Genomic DNA, 21514 nt, shown 5'->3' on the forward strand with positions numbered 1-21514 from the left:
TCTTCTCCAGCCCTCTCTCCTCCAGCCCTCTCGTCCTATCTTCTCCAGCCCTCTCTCCTCCAGCCCTCTCGTCCTATCTTCTCCAGCCCTCTCTCCTCCAGCCCTCTCGTCCTATCTTCTCCTCTCCAGCCCTCTCTCCATCTCTCCTCTCGTCCTATCTTCTCCAGCCCTCTCTCCTCTTCTCCTCTCGTCCAACATTCTCCTCTCCAGCCATCTCTCTCCTCTTCCCCTCTCGTCCTATCTTCTCCTCTCCAGCCCTCTCTCTTTCTCTCCTCTCGTCCTATCTTCTCCTCTCCAGCCATCTCTCTCCTCTTCCCCTCTCGTCCTATCTTCTCCTCTCCAGCCCTCTCTCCTTCTCTCCTCTCGTCCTATCTTCTCCTCTCCAGCCCTCTCTCCTCTTCTCCTCTCGTCCTATCTTCTCCAGCCCTCACTCCTTATCCCCTCTCGTCCTATCTTATCCAGCCCTCTCTCCTTATCTCATCTCGTCCTATCTTATCCTCTCCAGCCCTCTCTCCTCTTCTCCTCTCGTCCTATCTTCTCCAGCCCTCTCTCCTCCTCTCCTCTCGTCCTATCTTCTCCAGCCATCTCTCCTTCTCTCCTCTCCCCTCCTCTCCTCTCGTCCTATCTCCAGCCCTCCCTCCTTCTCTCCTCTCGTCTCTCCTCTCGTCCTATCTTCTCCAGCCCTCTCAACTTCTCTCCTCTCTCCTCTCTCTCCTCTTCTCTCCTCTCCCCTCCTCTCCTCTCCTTCTCTCCTCTCGTCCTATCTCCTCTTCTCCAGCCCTCTCCTTCTCTCCTCTCGTCCTATCTTCTCTTCTCCAGCCCTCTCTCCTCTTTTCCTCTCGTCCTATATTCTCCTCTCCAGCCCTCTCTCCTCCTCTCCTCTCGTCCTATCTTCTCCTCTCCAGCCCTCTCTCCTCCTCTCCTCTCGTCCTATATTCTCCTCTCCAGCCCTCTCTCCTCTTCTCCTCTCGTCCTATCTTCTCCTCTCCAGCCTTCTCTCCTCTAATTGTCTCTCTCTCCCTCAGAACAGTTGAAACTGGAGCAGCAGCACGGCCAGGTGGACTGGGGACAGCAAGGAGTCATCATGCCAGGTAGTCCTAAGGCATGGTCCCAGGGCTTATGTCCTCAAAGAGAGAGAAAGAAAGAGAGAAAGAGAGAATTAGAGAGAGCATGCTTAAATTCACACCGGATAAGACAGGAGAAATACTCCAGATATAACAAACTGACCCTAGCCCCCCGACACATAAACTACTGCAGCATAAATACTGGAGGCTGAGACAGGAGGGGTCAGGAGACACTGTGGCCCCATCCGACGATACCCCCGGACAGGGCCAAACAGGCAGGATATAACCCCACCCACTTTGCCAAAGCACAGCCCCCACACCACTAGAGGGATATCTTCAACCACCAACTTACCATCCTGAGACAAGGCCGAGTATAGCCCACAAAGATCTCCAGTAAGCCAGTGACTCAGCCCCTGTAATAGGGTTAGAGGCAAAGAACCCAGTGGAGAGAGGGGAACCAGCCAGGCAGAGACTGCAAGGGCGGTTCGTTGCTCCAGTGCCTTTCCATTCACCTTCACACTCATGGGCCAGACTACACTTAATCATATGACCCACGGAAGAGATGAGTCTTCAATAAAGACTTAAAGGTTGAGACCTTGGATAAGTCTCACATGGATAAGCAGACCATTCCACAAAAATGGTGCTCTGTAGGAGAAAGCCCTGCCTCCAGCTGTTTGCTTAGAAATTCTAGGGACGGTAAGGAGGCCTGCATCTTGTGACTGTAGCGTACATGTAGGTATGTACGGCAGGACCAAATCGGAAAGATAGGTAGGAGCAAGCTTTGTAGGTTAGCAGTAAAACCTTGAAATCAGCCCTAGCCTTAACAGGAAGCCAGTGTAGAGAGCACTGGAGTAATATGATGAATGTTTTTGTTCTAGTCAGGATTATAGCAGCCGTATTTAGCATCTTGACTCGAACCCCAAACAATAAGACTGTTGTGATGTCATTATTCTGTCTTAACCGTTAATATGTGCACCTTTTCATTATATTATAACGTCATTATTTGGTCATCAATATTTGCACCCTTTCTAACTCGCCTCCATGTCACCTGTTCTCCCTGCCCTGTCAGCATCCTCATGCTCTCTCTCTCCCTGCCCTGTCAGCATCCTCATGCTCTCTCTCTCTCTGCCCTGTCAGCATCCTCATGCTCTCTCTCTCTCATTTGCCTGTTAGCATCCTCATGCTCTCTCTCTCCCTGCCCTGTTAGCATCCTCATGCTCTCTCTCTGCCCTGTCAGCATCCTCATGCTCTCTCTCTCCCTGCCCTGTCAGCATCCTCATGCTCTCTCTCTGCCCCATCTGCATCCTCATGCTCTCTCTCTCTGCCCCGTCTGCATCCTCATGCTCTCTCTCTCACTGCCCTATCAGCATCCTCATGCTCTCTCTCTCCCTGCCCTGTCAGCATCCTCATGCTCTCTCTCTCCCTGCCCTGTCGCCATCCTCATGCTCTCTCTCTCCCTGCCCTGTCGCCATCCTCATGCTCTCTCTCTCTGCCCCATCTGCATCCTCATGCTCTCTCTCCCTGCCACCATCCTCATGCTCTCTCTCTCCCTGCCCTGTCACCATCCTCATGCTCTCTCTCTCCCTGCCCTGTCGCCATCCTCATGCTCTCTCTCTCTGCCCCATCTGCATCCTCATGTTCTCTCTCCCTGCCCTGTCGCCATCCTCATGCTCTCTCTCCCTGCCCTGTCGCCATCCTCATGCTTTCTCTCTCCCTGCCCTGTCAGCATCCTCATGCTCTCTCTCTCCCTGCCCTAACACCATACTCATGCTCTCTCTCTCCCTGCCCTGTCACCATCCTTATGCTCTCTCTCTCCCTGCCCTGTCGCCATCCTCATGCTCTCTCTCCCTGCCCTGTCGCCATCCTCATGCTCTCTCTCTCCCTGCCCTGTCGCCATCCTCATGCTCTCTCTCTCCCTGCCCTGTCAGCATCCTCATGCTCTCTCTCTCTCCCCGCCCTGTCGCCATCCTAATGCTCTCTCTCTCCCTGCCCTGTCGCCATCCTCATGCTCTCTCTCTCCCTGCCCTGTCGCCATCCTCATGCTCTCTCTCTCCCTGCCCTGTAAGCATCCTCATGCTCTCTCTCTCCCTGCCCTGTCGCCATCCTCATGCTCTCTCTCTCCCTGCCCTGTCAGCATCCTCATGCTCTCTCTCTCCCTGCCCTGCCACCATACTCATGCTCTCTCTCTCCCTGCCCTGTCACCATCCTTATGCTCTCTCTCTCCCTGCCCTGTCGCCATCCTCATGCTCTCTCTCCCTGCCCTGTCACCATCCTCATGCTCTCTCTCTCCCTGCCCTGTCAGCATCCTCATGCTCTCTCTCTCCCTGCCCTGTCGCCATCCTCATGCTCTCTCTCCCTGCCCTGTCGCCATCCTCATGCTCTCTCTCTCCCTGCCCTGTCAGCATCCTAATGCTCTCTCTCTCCCTGCCCTGTCAGCATCCTCATGCTCTCTCTCTCCCTGCCCTGTCGCCATCCTCATGCTCTCTCTCTCCCTGCCCTTTCAGCATCCTCATGCTCTCTCTCCCTGCCCTGTCGCCATCCTCATGCTCTCTCTCTCCCTGCCCTGTCGCCATCCTCATGCTCTCTCTCTCCCTGCCCTGTCGCCATCGTCATGCCCTCTATCCCTGCCCTGTCACCATCCTCATGCTCTCTCTCTCCCATCTGCATCCTCATGCTCTCTCTCTCCCTGCCCTGTCGCCATCCTCATGCTCTCTCTCTCTGCCCTGTCGGCATCATCATGCTCTCGCTCTCTCTCCCTGCGCTGTCGGCATCCTAATGCTCTCGCTCTCTCTCCCTGCGCTGTCGGCATCCTCATGCTCTCGCTCTCTCTCCCTATGCTGTCGGCATCCTCATGCTCTCTCTCTCTCTCCCTGCGCTGTCGGCATCCTCATGCACTCTCTCCCTGCCACCATCCTCATGCTCTCTCTCTCCCTGCCCTGTCACCATCCTCATGCTCTCTCTCTCCCTGCCCTGTCGCCATCCTCATGCTCTCTCTCTCTAGTCCATCTGCATCCTCATGTTCTCTCTCCCTGCCCTGTCGCCATCCTCATGCTCTCTCTCCCTGCCCTGTCGCCATCCACATGCTCTCTCTCTCCCTGCCCTGTCAGCATCCTCATGCTCTCTCTCTCCCTGCCCTGTCGCCATCCTCATGCTCTCTCTCTCCCTGCCCTGTCGCCATCCTCATGCTCTCTCTCTCCCTGCCCTGTCAGCATCCTCTTGCTCTCTCTCCCTGCCCTGTCGCCATCCTCATGCTCTCTCTCTCCCTGCCCTGTCAGCATCCTCATGCTCTCTCTCTCCCTGCCCTGTCGCCATCCTCATGCTCTCTCTCTCCCTGCCCTGTCGCCATCCTCATGCTCTCTCTCTCCCTGCCCTGTCAGCATCCTCATGCTCTCTCTCTCCCTGCCCTGTCACCATCCTCATGCTCTCTCTCTCCTGCCCTGTCAGCATCCTCATGCTCTCTCTCTCCCTGCCCTGTCACCATCCTCATGCTCTCTCTCTCCCATCTGCATCCTCATGCTCTCTCTCTCCCTGCCCTGTCACCATCCTCATGCTCTCTCTCTCTCTCTCTCCCTGCCCTGTCAGCATCCTCATGCTCTCTCTCTCCCTGCCCTGTCGCCATTGTCAAGCCCTCTATCCCTGCCCTGTCACCATCCTCATGCTCTCTCTCTCCCATCTGCATCCTCATGCTCTCTCTCTCCCTGCCCTGTCGCCATCCTCATGCTCTCTCTCTCTGCCCTGTCGGCATCATCATGCTCTCGCTCTCTCTCCCTGCGCTGTCGGCATCCTCATGCTCTCGCTCTCTCTCCCTGCGCTGTCGGCATCCTCATGCTCTCGCTCTCTCTCCCTGCGCTGTCGGCATCCTCATGCTCTCGCTCTCTCTCCCTGCGCTGTCGGCATCCTCATGCTCTCGCTCTCTCTCCCTGCGCTGTCGGCATCCTCATGCTCTCTCTCTCTCTCCCTGCGCTGTCGGCATCCTCATGCTCTCTCTCCCTGCCACCATCCTCATGCTCTCTCTCTCCCTGCCCTGTCACCATCCTCATGCTCTCTCTCTCCCTGCCCTGTCGCCATCCTCATGCTCTCTCTCTCTAGTCCATCTGCATCCTCATGTTCTCTCTCCCTGCCCTGTCGCCATCCTCATGCTCTCTCTCCCTGCCCTGTCGCCATCCTCATGCTCTCTCTCTCCCTGCCCTGTCAGCATCCTCATGCTCTCTCTCTCCCTGCCCTGTCGCCATCCTCATGCTCTCTCTCTCTCCCTGCCCTGTCGCCATCCTCATGCTCTCTCTCTCCCTGCCCTGTCAGCATCCTCATGCTCTCTCTCTCCCTGCCCTGTCGCCATCCTCATGCTCTCTCTCTCCCTGCCCTGTCGCCATCCTCATGTTCTCTCTCTCCCTGCCCTGTCGCCATCCATTATGCTCTCTCTCTCCCTGCCCTGTCAGCATCCTCATGCTCTCTCTCTCCCTGCCCTGTCGCCATCCTCATGCTCTCTCTCTCCCTGCCCTGTCAGCATCCTCATGCTCTCTCTCTCTCTCCCTGCCCTGTCAGCATCCTCATGCTCTCTCTCTCTCTCCCTGCGCTTTCGGCATCCTCATGCTCTTGCTCTCTCTCCCTGCGCTGTCGGCATCCTCATGCTCTCGCTCTCTATCCCTGCCCTGTCAGCATCCTCATGCTCTCTCTCTCCCTGCCCTGTCGCCATCCTCATGCTCTCTCTCTCCCTGCCCTGTCGCCATCCTCATGCTCTCTCTCTCCCTGCCCTGTCAGCATCCTCATGCTCTCTCTCTCCATGCCCTGTCGCCATCCTCATGCTCTCTCTCTCCCTGCCCTGTCGCCATCCTCATGCTCTCTCTCTCCCTGCCCTGTCGCCATCCTCATGCTCTCTCTCTCCCTGCCCTGTCAGCATCCTCATGCTCTCTCTCTCCCTGCCCTGTCGCCATCCTCATGCTCTCTCTCTCCCTGCCCTGTCAGCATCCTCATGCTCTCTCTCTCCCTGCCCTGCCGCCATACTCATGCTCTCTCTCTCCCTGCCCTGTCACCATCCTTATGCTCTCTCTCTCCCTGCACTGTCGCCATCCTCATGCTCTCTCTCTCTGCCCCATCTGCATCCTCATGCTCTCTCTCCCTGCCCTGTCGCCATCCTCATGCTCTCTCTCCCTGCCCTGTCGCCATCCTCATGCTCTCTCTCTCCCTGCCCTGTTAGAATCCTCATGCTCTCTCTCTCCCTGCCCTGTCGCCATCCTCATGCTCTCTCTCCCTGCCCTGTCGCCATCCTCATGCTCTCTCTCTCCCTGCCATGTCAGCATCCTCATGCTCTCTCTCTCCCTGCACTGTCAGCATCCTCATGCTCTCTCTCTCCCTGCCCTGTCGCCATCCACATGCTCTCTCTCTCCCTGCCCTGTCAGCATCCTCATGCTCTCTCTCTCCCTGCCTTGTCACCATCCTCATGCTCTCTCTTTCCCTGCCCTGTCAGCATCCTCATGCTCTCTCTCTCCCTGCCCTGTCGCCATCCTCATGCTCTCTCTCTCCCTGCCCTGTCGCCATCCTCATGCTCTCTCTCTCCCTGCCCTGTCAGCATCCTCATGCTCTCTCTCTCCCTGCCCTGTCACCATCCTCATGCTTTCTCTCTCCCTGCCCTGTCAGCATCCTCATGCTCTCTCTCCCTGCCCTGTCACCATCCTCATGCTCTCTCTCTCCCATCTGCATCCTCATGCTCTCTCTCTCCCTGCACTGTCGCCATCCTCATGCTCTCTCTCTCCCTGCCCTGTCGCCATCCTCATGCTCTCTCTCTCCCTGCCCTGTCAGCATCCTCATGCTCTCTCCCTCCCTGCCCTGTCACCATCCTCATGCTCTCTCTCTCTCTCCCTGCCCTGTCAGCATCCTCATGCTCTCTCTCTCCCTGCCCTGTCACCATCCTCATGCTCTCTCTCCCTGCCCTGTCACCATCCTCATGCTCTCTCTCTCCCATCTGCATCCTCATGCTCTCTCTCTCCCTGCCCTGCCGCCATCCTCATGCTCTCTCTCTCTCTGCCCTGTCGGCATCCTCATGCTCTCGCTCTCTCTCCCTGCGCTGTCGGCATCCTCATGCTCTCGCTCTCTCTCCCTGCGCTGTCGGCATCCTCATGCTCTCGCTCTCTATCCCTGCGCTGTCGGCATCCTCATGCTCTCGCTCTCTCTCCCTGCGCTGTCGGCATCCTCATGCTCTCGCTCTCTCTCCCTGCGCTGTCGGCATCCTCATGCTCTCGCTCTCTCTCCCTGCGCTGTCGGCATCCTCATGCTCTCGCTCTCTCTCCCTGCGCTGTCGGCATCCTCATGCTCTCGCTCTCTCTCCCTGCGCTGTCGGCATCCTCATGCTCTCGCTCTCTCTCCCTGCGCTGTCGGCATCCTCATGCTCTCTCTCCCTGCGCTGTCGGCATCCTCATGCTCTCTCTCTCTCTCCCTGCTAATTCATAACCAACAACTACAGGTCAGTTGCAATGATTAATTATGATGTCGTAGGGACAACACCAACACGGCGACATCAAATATTGATTCTCGAGACGCTTAAGCGTTCAGCTTATTATACAGAAGGACACTCAACAAGCACAGCACTTACACAAATGACTGATGATTGGCTGACAGAAATTGACGATAAAATGATTGTGGGGGCTGTCTTGACTTTTTTCAATCATTACTAACGAGTAAAGCCAGTGTGTCAATGTATGCGGATGAGGGGTGAAAGCCACTGGCTTTGAGTAAAGAGTTTCTATGTAAGGGGGTGAGGGGTGAAAGCCACTGGCTTTGAGTAAAGAGTTTCTATGTAGGGGGGTGAGGGGTGAAAGCCACTGGCTTTGAGTAAACAGTTTCTATGTAGGGGGGTGGGGGGTGAAAGCCACTGGCTTTGAGTAAAGAGTTTCTATGTAGGGGGGTGAGGGGTGAAAGCCACTGGCGTTGAGTAAAGAGTTTCTATGTAGGGGGGTGGGGGGTGAAAGCCACTGGCTTTGAGTAAACAGTTTATATGTAGGGGGGTGAGGGGTGAAGGCCACTGGCTTTGAGTAAAGAGTTTCTATGTAGGGGGTGGGGGGTGAAAGCCACTGGCTTTGAGTTAACAGTTTCTATGTAGGGGGGTGAGGGGTGAAAGCCACTGGCTTTGAGTAAAGAGTTTCTATGTAGGGGGGTGGGGGGTGAAAGCCACTGGCTTTGAGTAAACAGTTTCTATGTAGGGGGGTGAGGGGTGAAAGCCACTGGCTTTGAGTAAAGAGTTTCTATGTAGGGGGGTGGGGGGTGAAAGCCACTGGCTTTGAGTAAAGAGTTTCTATGTAGGGGGGTGGGGGGTGAAAGCCACTGGCTTTGAGTAAAGAGTTTCTATGTAGGGGGGTGGGGGGTGAAAGCCACTGGCTTTGAGTAAAGAGTTTCTATGTAGGGGGGTGGGGGGTGAAAGCCACTGGCTTTGAGTAAAGAGTTTCTATGTAGGGGGGTGAGGGGTGAAAGCCACTGGCTTTGAGTAAAGAGTTTCTATGTAGGGGGGTGAGGGGTGAAAGCCACTGGCTTTGAGTAAAGAGTTTCTATGTAGGGGGGTGACTCAACACTTAATAAAGTGTTGCAGTTAGTTTCAGAGTGGCTGGCAAGGAATGTTAGTCCTAATATTTCCAAAACTAAAAGCATTGTATATGGGACAAATCATTCACTAAACCCTAAACCTCAACTACATCTTGTAATCAATAATGTGAATAATGTGGAAATGGGATTTTGTGTTGTAGATATGTGGTCATGGAGTAGGGGGCTGAGGGCCTGAGGGCACACACTCAGTGTGCTGTGAAATCTGTTGATTTGTATTGTAATGTTTTTCAAATTGGTATAACTGCCTTAATTATGCCGGACCCCAGGAAGAGTAGCTGCTACCAAATAGTAATACAGAACTCAATGTGGCGTGATTCAGGAAATTCGGGTGTGAAACTACGTGGTGTGAGTCAAGACAGACATCTCCAGATGAGATCCACCTTGAAGAAAGACAGAGAGCTGTCATAAAGCATCGAGGTGACACGCCAGAATAAAATAACCCCAGAAGAAAGAACCTGTTAATTAAACCCGAACTAAACAATGTTTCTGGTGAGAGAGAGCAGCTGTTGGGTGAACAACATTGTCTCGTCTGTAGATCACTTCCTGACAGTGAAACATACTGTACTGTACTGTCATCACTCTTTACAGGTACCAGAATTCCTCACATCCAAATTAGCCTACGTATCAACATGTTTTAGGTTAATGAGAAAGATATCAACAAGATAAGGTAAACGCAGTAAGGAAACGGTTGTGAAGGTACCCAGGAGAGGGTTAGAGGTTGATCTGGGAAATGTAGATAGAAGACTCCTTTGTAGTGTTTTAGTCTGTCTTTGAGAGGGGTCAAACAGGTTGTCCTACGTGTCATTCCGCGAGGGCAGCTATGCATGGTGTATGTGTGTGTGTTTCTCTTGAAGAGGGCTCAAGGAAGTTAGCCTACCTCTCATAACTTCAATACAGAACTCAATGTGGCGTGATTCAGGACATTCTGCTGTGAAGCCTCCTGCTGTGAGTCAAGACTGAGGCATCTAATATTGACTGGTGACTTTTAGTCTATTTTTGCTTCCTTCAGGTGAACCTCATCAGGAGGAGCCTGAGAACAACGTAGAGGACATTGTTGTGTTGTCTGAATATTGACATTAGTGTCATCAATTCTCTTCCTCATTCCTCTTTATCATCTAATTGTTTGACTCAGAAGTTTTTCAAACACACCTCACTCACGTACACAATGAGCCTCTGTGGTGACATTGTCAACCATTTCACAATGACACAATGACACAAGCAGCAATGTAAGCAGGGAGTACCGGAGACTCGCTCAATACGGAAGTGATCAGATGAAGCAGAAGCTACGCCATCCAATGGCTTTGAGGAGTATACCATCTCAGTCACCGGCATCATCAACAAGTGCATCGATGACGTCATCCCCACAGTGACCGTACGTACATATCCCAACCAGAAGACATGGATTTCAGCAACATCCGCACCGAGCTAAAGGCTAGAACTGCCGCTTTCAAGGAGAGGGACACTAATCCCGACGCATATAAGACATCCCGCTATGTCCTCAGATTAACCATCAAACAGGCAAGGCGTCAATACAGGGCTAAGATTGAATCCTACTACACCGGCTTTGATGCTCATCGGATGTGGCAGGGCTTGCAAACTATTACTGACTACAAAGGGAAACACAGCCGCGAGCTGCCCAGTGACGTGAGCCAACCAGACGAGCTAAATGTCTTTAATGCACGCTTTGAGGCAAACAACACTGAAGCAGATATGAGAGCACCAGCTGTTCTGGTACAACAGTGTTATCAAGTTCTCCGTAGCCAATGTGAGCAAGACCTTTAAACAGGTCAACATTCACAAGGCCGTGGAGCCAGACGGATTACCAGGATGTGTACTCAAAGCATGCACGGACCAACTGGCAAGTGTCTTCACTGACATTTTCAACCTGTCCCTGACCAAGTCTGTAATACCAACATGTTTCAAGTAGACCACCACAGTCCCTGTGCACAAGAACACTAAGGTAACCTGCCTAAATGACAACCGCTCCGTAGCACTCACGTCGGTAGCCATGAAGTGCTTTGAAGTGCTCACATCAACAACATCATTCCAGAAACCTTAGACCCACTCTAATTTGCATTCCACCCCAACAGATCCACAGATGATCTCAATCTCAATCACACTCCACACTGGCCTGTCCCAACTGGACAAAATAAACACCTATGTGAGAATGCTGTTCATTAACTACAGCTCAGCATTCAACAACATAGTGCCAACAAAGATGATCACTAAGCTAAGGACCCGGGGACTAAATACCTCCCTCAACTGGATCCTGGACCTCCTGGCAGGCTGCCCCCAGCCTAAGTTGAACAATAGCCTCTCTCTCTCACCTCTCAGATGGAGACATATATCCCAGTTAACCAGGAGCCTCCCTCTCTCCTCTCTCTCACCTCTCAGATGGAGACATATCCCAGTTAACCAATAGCCTCTCTCCTCTCTCTAACCTCTCAGATGGAGACATATCCCAGGTAACCAATAGCCTCGCTCAGCTCTCTCTCTCGCCTCTCAGATAGAGACATATCCCAGTTAAACAACAGCCTCTCTCATCTCTCTCTCACCTCTCAGATGGAGACATATCCCAGTTAACCAATAGCCTCTCTCACCTCTCTCTCTCCTCTCGCTCTCCTCTCAGATGGAGACATATCCCAGTTAACCAATAGCCTCTCTCACCTCTCTCTCTCCTCTCTCTCTCCTCTCAGATGGAGACATATCCCAGTTAACCAATAGCCTCTCTCACCTCTCTCTCTCCTCTCTCTCCCCTCTCTCTCCTCTCAGATGGAGACATATCCCAGTTAAACAACAGCCTCTCTCACCTCTCTCTCTCCTCTCTCTCACCTCTCTCTCGCCTCTCTCTCTCCTCTCTCTCGCCTCTCTCTCGCCTCTCTCTCGCCTCTCTCTCTCCTCTCTCTCTCCTCTCTCTCACCTCTCTCTCACCTCTCAGATGGAGACATATCCCAGTTAACCAATAGCCTCTCTCACCTCTCAGATGGAGACATATCTCAGTTAACCAACAGCCTCTCTCTCTCACCTCTCTCTCTCCTCTCTCTCACCTCTCAGATGGACATATATCCCAGTTAACTACGGCAGTAAAGGAATGTGAGGACTGAATAGAGCAATTGTTAGGAATATTATGATTAAATGACTGAACAATATTCTCATTTGGAACTGTAACTTAGTAAACTTACTCTGTTTTATTATATCTGATTAACAATATGAGTTCATAAGAAGGGATTGTGTGACACAGACAAGGAGTAATTTAATATAACGAACACCATTCCAAACTAGTCTGGAGAGGAGTGGGTTAAGTAAGCAGATAGGTTAATAACGACCCTATGATTGAACCAACGAAACTGAGCTCTGGGGTGTTTTAGATAAGGCAGTGAGTGCATTCCTAGATTTTCTGTTAATTAGCTAAGTTAGCTAAGTGGTGATCGATAATGGTGAGGAATCAAGAGTTAATTGAGTTATGTTGTGTGACCTGTGAGTGTGTTAGTGAGTTGGAATGACCTTTTAAACTCACTTAATTCTAAGTCGGGAGGAGGGGATTCATTCTAGAAGGAATGAAATTACGTTATGTTAATGTATATAAACTGTTGCTCGTGGTAACGTGGCAGCGCGCTCCGAGAATAAAAACTGTTACCTATTGTTGATAAGACTGGTCTCCGTCTATTTTATGGAAACAAGAATCTTACAAATCCTCATAAATTAGATTAAGGGAATTCAATTAATGAAAACATATTGGAATAATTAAATTACAGTAACAGCAGTAAGGAAACGTTTATGATTGAATTCAGTTGATTGGGGGAAAAGCCCATGGCCAACAAACATGTTATCTTGTCTGTTGACCAGTCTTTCCACAGGTAGAGTAGAACAGGTAGAGTTGAGCCAATTAAAGACTCTTGTTTGACCAGCCTTAAGTGTCATGACAGATGAACTTCCTTATAGAGTGAGTGATGTCATGCTTCATCAGTCCTTACTGGCAACATATTTCTCCCTCTATCCTGAGCATCAAGAATGTTTAGTGTCCGTGACAGTAGACAACCATTCAACATATTTCCTTTAAACACGTTTCCTGGACATCATTTCACAGGTACCGGTCATCCTCTCATCACAACTGGCCTACTTATCAAAACATTGTATATACGTTTTATGTGACCACACCAGCCCCAAGATCCTCCCTCATCGCCAATAATTATGTCAATCTTTAATTCAAATCTAGAAGCAATGAAGCATGACAATATGACAGCAAAGTTGATTGGAGGCCCACAGCCATTAAATAACTCTAGTTATGTGACAAGTTGGCAGGTTGCCTAGTGGTTAGAGATTTGGACTAATAATTGAAAAGTTGCCAGATTGAATCCTGGAGCTGACAAGGTAAAAGTCTCTCCCTCTACCCCTGAAAAAGGTTGTTGACCCACTATTCCTAGGCCATCAATGAAAATAAGAATTTGTTCTGAGCTGAATTGCCAAGTTAAAAATAAATCAAGTCTTTACACGGATATGATGTTATTACTGTAAGAAAGAATGTGTTCTCCGTAACTTTCCTTGTTAAATAAACTTCCTGAATGATGTCACTCTTCACAGGTACTGGTCTTCCTCTCATCACAACTGGCCTACTTATCAAAACATTGTATATATGTGACCACACCAGCCCCAAGAGCCTCTCACGTCTACAATAATTATTTCAATATTTTTTTTGAGATTCCAGAAGCAATGAATCATGACAATGACAGCAACGTTGATCAGAGGCCCACGCCCAAAAAATACCTCAGATTAGTCTTTACACGGATATGATGTTATTACTGTAAGAATGAATGTGTTCTCCGTGACTTTCCTTGTTAAATCAACTTCCTGAATGATGTCACTCTTCACAGGTTCCAGTCTACCTCCCACCAAGATTAGCCTCCCAGTCAACATGTTTTGGGTGAGTGTTGTGAAGGTACACAGGAAAGGAGGAGAAGATTCATCAAGGTAACACAAAGGACTTGTGTAACAGAGTTGTACTTCCTGTAAAATGAATGACTGACACAGTTGTTGATATCGCTCTTCTTCCTCCATCCTGAGCAACAATACCACACTTCAAAATTATTTATGTAGGTTTTACGTGATGATACCATTCCCACGAGCCTCTCTCACCTTTTAGATGGAGACATATCCCAGTTAACCAATAGCCTCTCTCTCCTCTCAGATGGAGACATATCGCAGTTAACCAATAGCCTTTCTCTCCTCTCTCTCACCCCTCAGATAGAGACATTTCCCAGTTAACCAATAGAATCTCTCCTCTGTCTCACCTCTCAGATGGAGAAATATATCCCAGTTAACCAATAGCCTCTCTCACCTCTCTCTCACCCCTCAGATGGAGACATATCGCTGTTAACCAATAGCCTCTCGCCTCTCTCTCACCTCTCAGATGGAAACATATATCCCAGTTAACCAACAGCCTTTCTCACCTCTCTCTCCTCTCTCTCTCCTCTCTCTCTCCTCTCAGACGGAGACATATATCCCAGTTAACCAACAGCCTCTCTCTCCTCTCTCTCACCTCTCAGATGGAGACATATCCCAGTTAACCAATAGCCTCTCTCTCCTCTCTCTCACCTCTCAGATGGATACATATCCCAGTTAACCAACAGCCTCTCTCACCTCTCTCTCACCTCTCAGATGGATACATATCCCAGTTAACCAATAGCCTCTCTCTCCTCTCTCTCACCTCTTTCTCACCTCTCTCTCACCTCTCAGATGGACATATATCCCCGTTAACTACGGCAGTAAAGGAATGTGAGGACTGAATAGAGCAATTGTTAGGAATATTATGATTAAATTACTGAACAATATTCTCATTTGGAACTGTAACTTAGTAAACTTACTCTGTTTTATTATATCTGATTAACAAAATGAGTTCATAAGAAGGGATTGTGTGACACAGACAAGGAGTAATTAAATATAACGAACACCTTTCCAAACTAGTCTGGAGAGGAGTGTGTTAAGTAAGCAGATAGGGTCGTTAACCTATGGTTGAACCAACGAAACTGAGCTCTGGGGTGTTTTATATAAGGCAGTGAGTGCATTACTAGATTTTCTGTTAATTAGAACTGTCAGCTAAGAGGTGATCGATAATGGAGAGGAATCAAGAGGTAATTCAGTTATGTTGTGTGACCTGTGAGTGTGTTAGTGAGTTGGAATGACCTTTTAAACTCACTTAATTCTAAGTCGGGAGGAGGGGATTCATTCTAGAAGGAATGAAATGACATTATGTTATTGTATATAAACTGTTGATCGTGGTAACGTGGCAGCGCGCTCCGAGAATAAAAACTGTTACCTATTGTTGATGAGACTGGTCTCCGTCTATTTTATGCAAACAAGAATCTTACAAATTCTCATAAAATAGATTAAGGGAATTCAATTAATGAAAACATATTGGAATAATTAAATTACTGTAACAGCAGTAAGGAAACATTTATGATTGAATTCAGTTGATTGGGGGAAAAGCCCATGGCCAACAAACATGTTATCTTGTCTGCTGACCTGTATTTCCACAGGTAGAGTAGAACAGGTAGAGTTGAGCCAATTAAAGACTCTTGTTTAACCAGCCTTAAGTGTCATGACAGATGAACTTCCTTATAGAGTGAGTGATGTCATGCTTCATCAGTCCTTACTGGCATCATATTTCTCCCTCTATCCTGAGCATCAAGAATGTTTAGTGTCCGTGACAGTAGACAACCATTCAACATATTTCCTTTAAACACGTTTCCTGGACATCATTTCACAGGTACCGGTCATACTTCTACACCTGCATTGCTTGCTGTTTGGGGTTTTAGGCTAGGTTTCTGTACAGCACTTTGAGATATCAGCTGATGTACGAAGGGCTATATAAATACATTTGATTTGATTTGATTTGATTTGATTTGATGACAATATGACAGCAAAGTTGATTGGAGGCCCACAGACATTAAATAACTCTAGTTATGTGACAAGTTGGCAGGTTGCCTAGTGGTTAGAGATTTGGACTAATAATTGAAATGTTGCCAGATTGAATCCTGGAGCTGACAAGGTAAAAATCTCTCCCTCTACCCCTGAAAAAGGTTGTTGACCCACTGTTCCTAGGCCATCAATGAAAGTAAGAATTTGTTCTGAGCTGAATTGCCAAGGTAAAAATAAATCAAGTCTTTACACGGATATGATGTTATTACTGTAAGAAATAATGTGTTCTCCGTGACTTTCCTTGTTAAATCAACTTCCTGAATGATGTCACACTTCACAGGTTCTAGTCTACCTCCCACCAAGATTAGCCTCCAAGTCAACATGTTTTGGGTGAGTGTTGTGAAGGTACACAGGAAAGGAGGAGAAGATTCATCAGGGTAACACAAAGGACTTGTGTTAAAGAGTTGTACTTCCTGTAAAATGAATGACTGACACAGTTGTTGATATCGCTCTTCTTCCTCCATCCTGAGCAACAATAACGCTCTTCAAAATTATTTATGTAGGTTTTACATGATGATACCATTCCCACGAGCCTCTCTCCCCTCTCAGATGGAGACATATCCCAGTTAACCAATAGTCTCTCTCTCCTCTCTCTCACCTCTCTCTCACCTCTCAGATAGAGACATATCCCAGTAAACCAATAGGCTCTCTCTCCTCTCTCACCTCTCAGATGGAGACATATCCCACTAACCAATAACCTCTCTCACGTCTCAGATAGAGACATATCCCAGTTAACCAATAGCCTCTCTCTCCTCTCTCACCTCTCAGAGGGAGACATATCCCAGTTAACCAACAGCCTCTCTCTCCTCTCTCTCACCTCTCAGATGGACATATATCCCAGTAAACTATGGCAGTAAAGGAATGTGAGGACTGAATAGAACAATAAGGAAACATTTATGAGTGAATTCAGTTGATTGGGGGAAAAGCCCATGGCCAACAAACATGTTATCTTGTCTGTTGACCAGTCTTTCCACAGGTAGAGTAGAACAGGTAGAGTTGAGCCAATTAAAGACTCTTGTTTAACCAGCCTTAAGTGTCATGACAGATGAACTTCCTTATAGAGTGTCAATGTCATGCTTCATCAGTCCTTACTGGCAACATATTTCTCCCTCTATCCTGAGCATCAAGAATGTTTAGTGTCCGTGACAGTAGACAACCATTCAACATATTTCCTTTAAACACGTTTCCTGGACATCATTTCACAGGTACCGGTCATCCTCTCATCACAACTGGCCTACTTTACGTTTTATGTGACCACACCAGCCCCAAGATCCTCTCTCATCGCCAATTTGACCGTCTTTAAAATACATTCTAGAAGCAATGAAGCATGAAAATATGACTGCAATGTTGTGGCTTTTATTAGGAACATCTCAGTCTCCCTCTGGACCAATCGGTTAGGTCATAACAGCTCAGTCTCTCTCTCTGGACCAATCAGGCAGGTCATAACATCTCCGTTTCCCTCTGGACCAATCAGGTAGGTCATAACATCATAGTCTCCCTCTGACCAGGGCTAGAGTAGCCAACTGACCAGGACTAAACTTGACCAACTGCTCACCAGGCTCAGCAAGGACCTCCCAGACCGTTATGCTGTTCTGCTATTCCAAGGATGTGTAACCGAAGAGACATACCGAAAGTGGGCACAGAATACAAAGCCTTCCCACTGCTTACGTCTATTTCTGCACCGTTTCGTGCTGCTCTGAGACAAGCGTGGAGAAACAAAAATGTTCAAATATTCCATGATATTCTTAAGATATGTGTTGACTAAGCAAATGATGTCTGCTAAATAATCAAGTTAGGTGTCTCCAGAAATAAATAATTCTAAATAACAAACTGGCTTTATTTACACATTTGCGAGACTGTCTCACCCCATGTTAAATGACCTGTCAGGGATGATGCGAATTCTCGCAGCGTCTCGCAACTTTTTGTTAAAAATCGCGCAACATTTCTATGTCCTGCTACTCATGCCAGGAATATAGTATATGCATATGATAAGTATGTGTGTATAGAATACACTCTGAAGTTTCTAAACATGTCTGTGGCTATAACAGAACGTGTTCAGGAGTAAAAATCCCAGGGAAAACTGTTCACCAAAAAAAAATAAAAAAAATAATCCGCCAGACTTTGAATTGTCTAGAAAATAGAAAATAGATGAGGTCCCGCTTACAATGCCTACAGCTTCTGCACGATGTCGCCAGTACTGGCATTACTGAATTTTCCTTGGATCAGACGGCCTTTATAAATTGACATTTTGGGTATACATGGACGGATTTAATCGGGAAAAAGACCCAATTGTGATGTTTATGGGACATATAGGAGTGCCAACAAAGAATCTCGTCAAAGGTAATGAATGTTTTATATTTTATTTGTGTGTAGCGCCGGCTACCGCTAAATCTTTTGTTTAGGTCTCGTTCAGGTATTTCGGGGGGTGCATGCTATCAGATAATAGCTTCTCACGCTTTCGCCGAAAAGCATTTTACAAATCTGACATGTTGGCTAGATTCACAACGAGTGTAGCTTTAATTGAGTATCTTGCGTGTGTGTTTTAATGAAAGTTTGAGTTTAATCGAGTACTATAGGTGGCGCTCTGAAATTTCCGCTGATTTGGTTCCTGTACAGGAACCACCATCCGTAACAGGTTTTAAATGAAAACGAAATGTCCAAAATATTGTTACTTCTTAAACAAAGCAATTATGATTATTAATTCATTTACAATTATATAGATATTAGATATTCTCACAGATCCTAATGGAAATGCCCCTTAGATATTAATATAGAGTCCTCCAATCCTCTAAATGTAAGGAAAATGCCCCTTAGATATTAATATAGTCCTCCAATGCTCTAAATTGAATTATTGGTGGAGAGTCACTTTGAAAATAGAAATTATGTTGGTAATATTTATTTAAAGAGCATATGCAATCTGGTTTCCGAGCCACGCTCAAGGTCCTAAACGACATTATAACCGCCATCGATAAAAGACAATACTGTGCAGCCATATTCATCGACCTGGCCAAGGATTTCGACTCTGTCAATCACCACTTTCTTATCGGCAGACTCAGCAGCCGTGATGTGTGCAGAGGATCCCTGGTTCGCGCCCGGGTATGGGTGAGGGGACGGTCTAGAGTTATACTGTTACACACACTAGTATTTGTTATTTTTTTACATTTATTTAACTAGGCATGTCAGTTAAGAACAAATTCTTATTTTCAATGACGGCCCAGGAACAGTGGGAGATTTGTTTTGATTATTAGTCCAACGTTATTATGAGTAATAAACAGTAGGTAGTCTACCAGAGTAGGGTCATTATGGGTAATAAACAGTAGGTGGTCTACCAGAGTAGGGTTATTATGAATAATAAACAGTAGGTAATCTACCAGAGTAGGGTTATTATGAGTAATAAACAGTAGGTAGTCTACCAGAGTAGGGTTATTATGAATAATAAATAGTAGGTAGTCTACCAGAGTAGGGTTATTATGGGTAATAAACAGTAGGTAGTCTACCAGAGTAGGGTTATTGTGGGTAATAAACAGTAGGTAGTCTACCAGGGTAGGGTTATTATGAGTAATAAACAGTAGGTAGTCTACCATAGTAGGGTTATTATGAATAATAAACAGTAGGTAGTCTACCAGAGTAGGGTTATTATGGGTAATAAACAGTAGGTGGTCTACCAGAGTAGGGTTATTATGAATAATAAACAGTAGGTCATCTACCAGAGTAGGGATATTATGGGCAATAAACAGTAGGTAGTCTACCAGAGTAGGGTTATTATGAATAATAAACAGTAGGTAGTCTACCAGAGTAGGGTTATTATGGGTAATAAACAGTAGGTAATCTACCAGAGTAGGGTTATTATGAATAATAAACAGTAGGTAGTCTACCAGAGTAGGGTTATTATGGGTAATAAACAGTAGGTAGTCTACCAGAGTAAGGTTATTATGAATAATAAACAGTAGGTAGTCTACCAGAGTAGGGTTATTATGAATAATAAACAGTAGGTAATCTACCAGAGTAGGGTTATTATGAATAATAAACAGTAGGTAGTCTACCAGAGTAGGGTTATTATGGGTAATAAACAGTAGGTAGTCTACCAGAGTAAGGTTATTATGAATAATAAACAGTAGGTAGTCTACCAGAGTAGGGTTATTATGAATAATAAACAGTAGGTAGTCTACCAGAGTAGGGTTATTATGAGTTATAAACAGTAGGTCATCTACCAGAGTAGGGTTATTATGAGTAATAAACAGTAGGTAGTCTACCAGAGTAGAGTTATTATGAATAATAAACAGTAGGTAGTCTCCCAGAGTAGGGTTATTATGGGCAATAAACAGTAGGTAGTCTACCAGAGTAGGGTTATTATGAGTTATAAACAGTAGATAGGGTACCATAGTAGGGTTATTATGGGTAATAAAAGGTAGGTAGTCTCCCAGAGTAGGGTTATTATGGGCAATAAACAGTAGGTAGTCTACCAGAGTAGGGTTATTATTGGTAAAAAACAGTGGATTGTCTACCAGAGTAGGGTTATTATGAGTAATAAACAGTCGATAGGGTACCAGAGCAGGGTTATTATGGGCAATAAACAGTCGGTAGCCTACCAGAGTAGGGTTATTATGAGTAATAAACGGTAGGTTGTCTAGCAGAGTAGGGTTATTATGAGTAATAAACAGTAGATATAATAACCATACTCTGGTAGACTATGGTTATTATGAGTAATAAACAGTAGGTAGTCTACCTGAGTAGGGTTATTATGGGTAATAAACAGTAGGTAGTCTACCAGAGTAGGGTTATTATGAGTAATAAACAGTAGGTAATCTACCAGAGTAGGGTTATTATGAGTAATAAACAGTAGGTAGTCTACCAGAGTAGGGTTATTATGAATAATAAACAGTAGGCAGTCTACCAGAGTAGGGTTATTATGAGTAATAAACAGTAGGTAATCTACCAGAGTAGGGTTATTATGAGTAATAAACAGTAGGTAGTCTACCAGAGTAGGGTTATTATGAATAATAAACAGTAGGTAGTCTACCAGAGTAGGGTTATTATGAGTAATAAACAGTAGGTAGTCTACCAGAGTAGGGTTATTATGGGTAATAAACAGTAGGTAGTCTACCTGAGTAGGGTTATTATGGGTAATAAACAGTAGGTAGTCTACCAGAGTAAGGTTATTATGAGTAATAAACAGTAGATCATTTACCAGAGTAGGGTTATTATGGGTAATAAACAGTAGGTAGTCTACCAGAGTAGGGTTATTATGAGTAATAAACATTAGGTAATCTACCAGAGTATGGTTATTATGAGTAATAAACAGTTGATCATCTACCAGAGTAGGGTTATTATGGGTAATAAACAGTAGGTAGTCTACCAGAGTAGGGTTATTATGGGTAATAAACAGTAGGTTGTCTACCAGAGTAGGGTTATTATGAGTAATAAACAGTAGGTGGTATTCCAGGGTAGTGTTATTATGAGTAATAAACAGTAGGCAGGGCACCAGAGTAGGGTTATTATGAGTAATAAACAGTAGGTAGTCTACCAGAGTAGGGTTATTATGAGTAATAAACAGTAGGTAGTCTACCAGAGTAAGGTTATTTTGGGTATTAAACAGTAGGTAATCTACCAGAGTAGGGTTATTATGAGTAATAAACAGTAGGTAATCTACCAGAGTATGGTTATTATGAGTAATAAACAGTAGATCATCTACCAGAGTAGGGTTATTATGGGTAATAAACAGTAGGTAGTCTACCAGAGTAGGGTCATTATGAATAATAAACAGTAGGTAGTCTACCAGAGTAGGGTTATTATGGGTAATAAACAGTAGGTAGTCTACCAGAGTAGGGTTATTATGAGTAATAAACAGTAGGTAGTCTACCAGAGTAGGGTTATTATGAGTGATA

The sequence above is a fragment of the Oncorhynchus mykiss genome, chromosome 31, assembly GCF_013265735.2.
Source record: "Oncorhynchus mykiss isolate Arlee chromosome 31, USDA_OmykA_1.1, whole genome shotgun sequence".
In the NCBI taxonomy this organism is placed as follows: domain Eukaryota; kingdom Metazoa; phylum Chordata; class Actinopteri; order Salmoniformes; family Salmonidae; genus Oncorhynchus; species Oncorhynchus mykiss.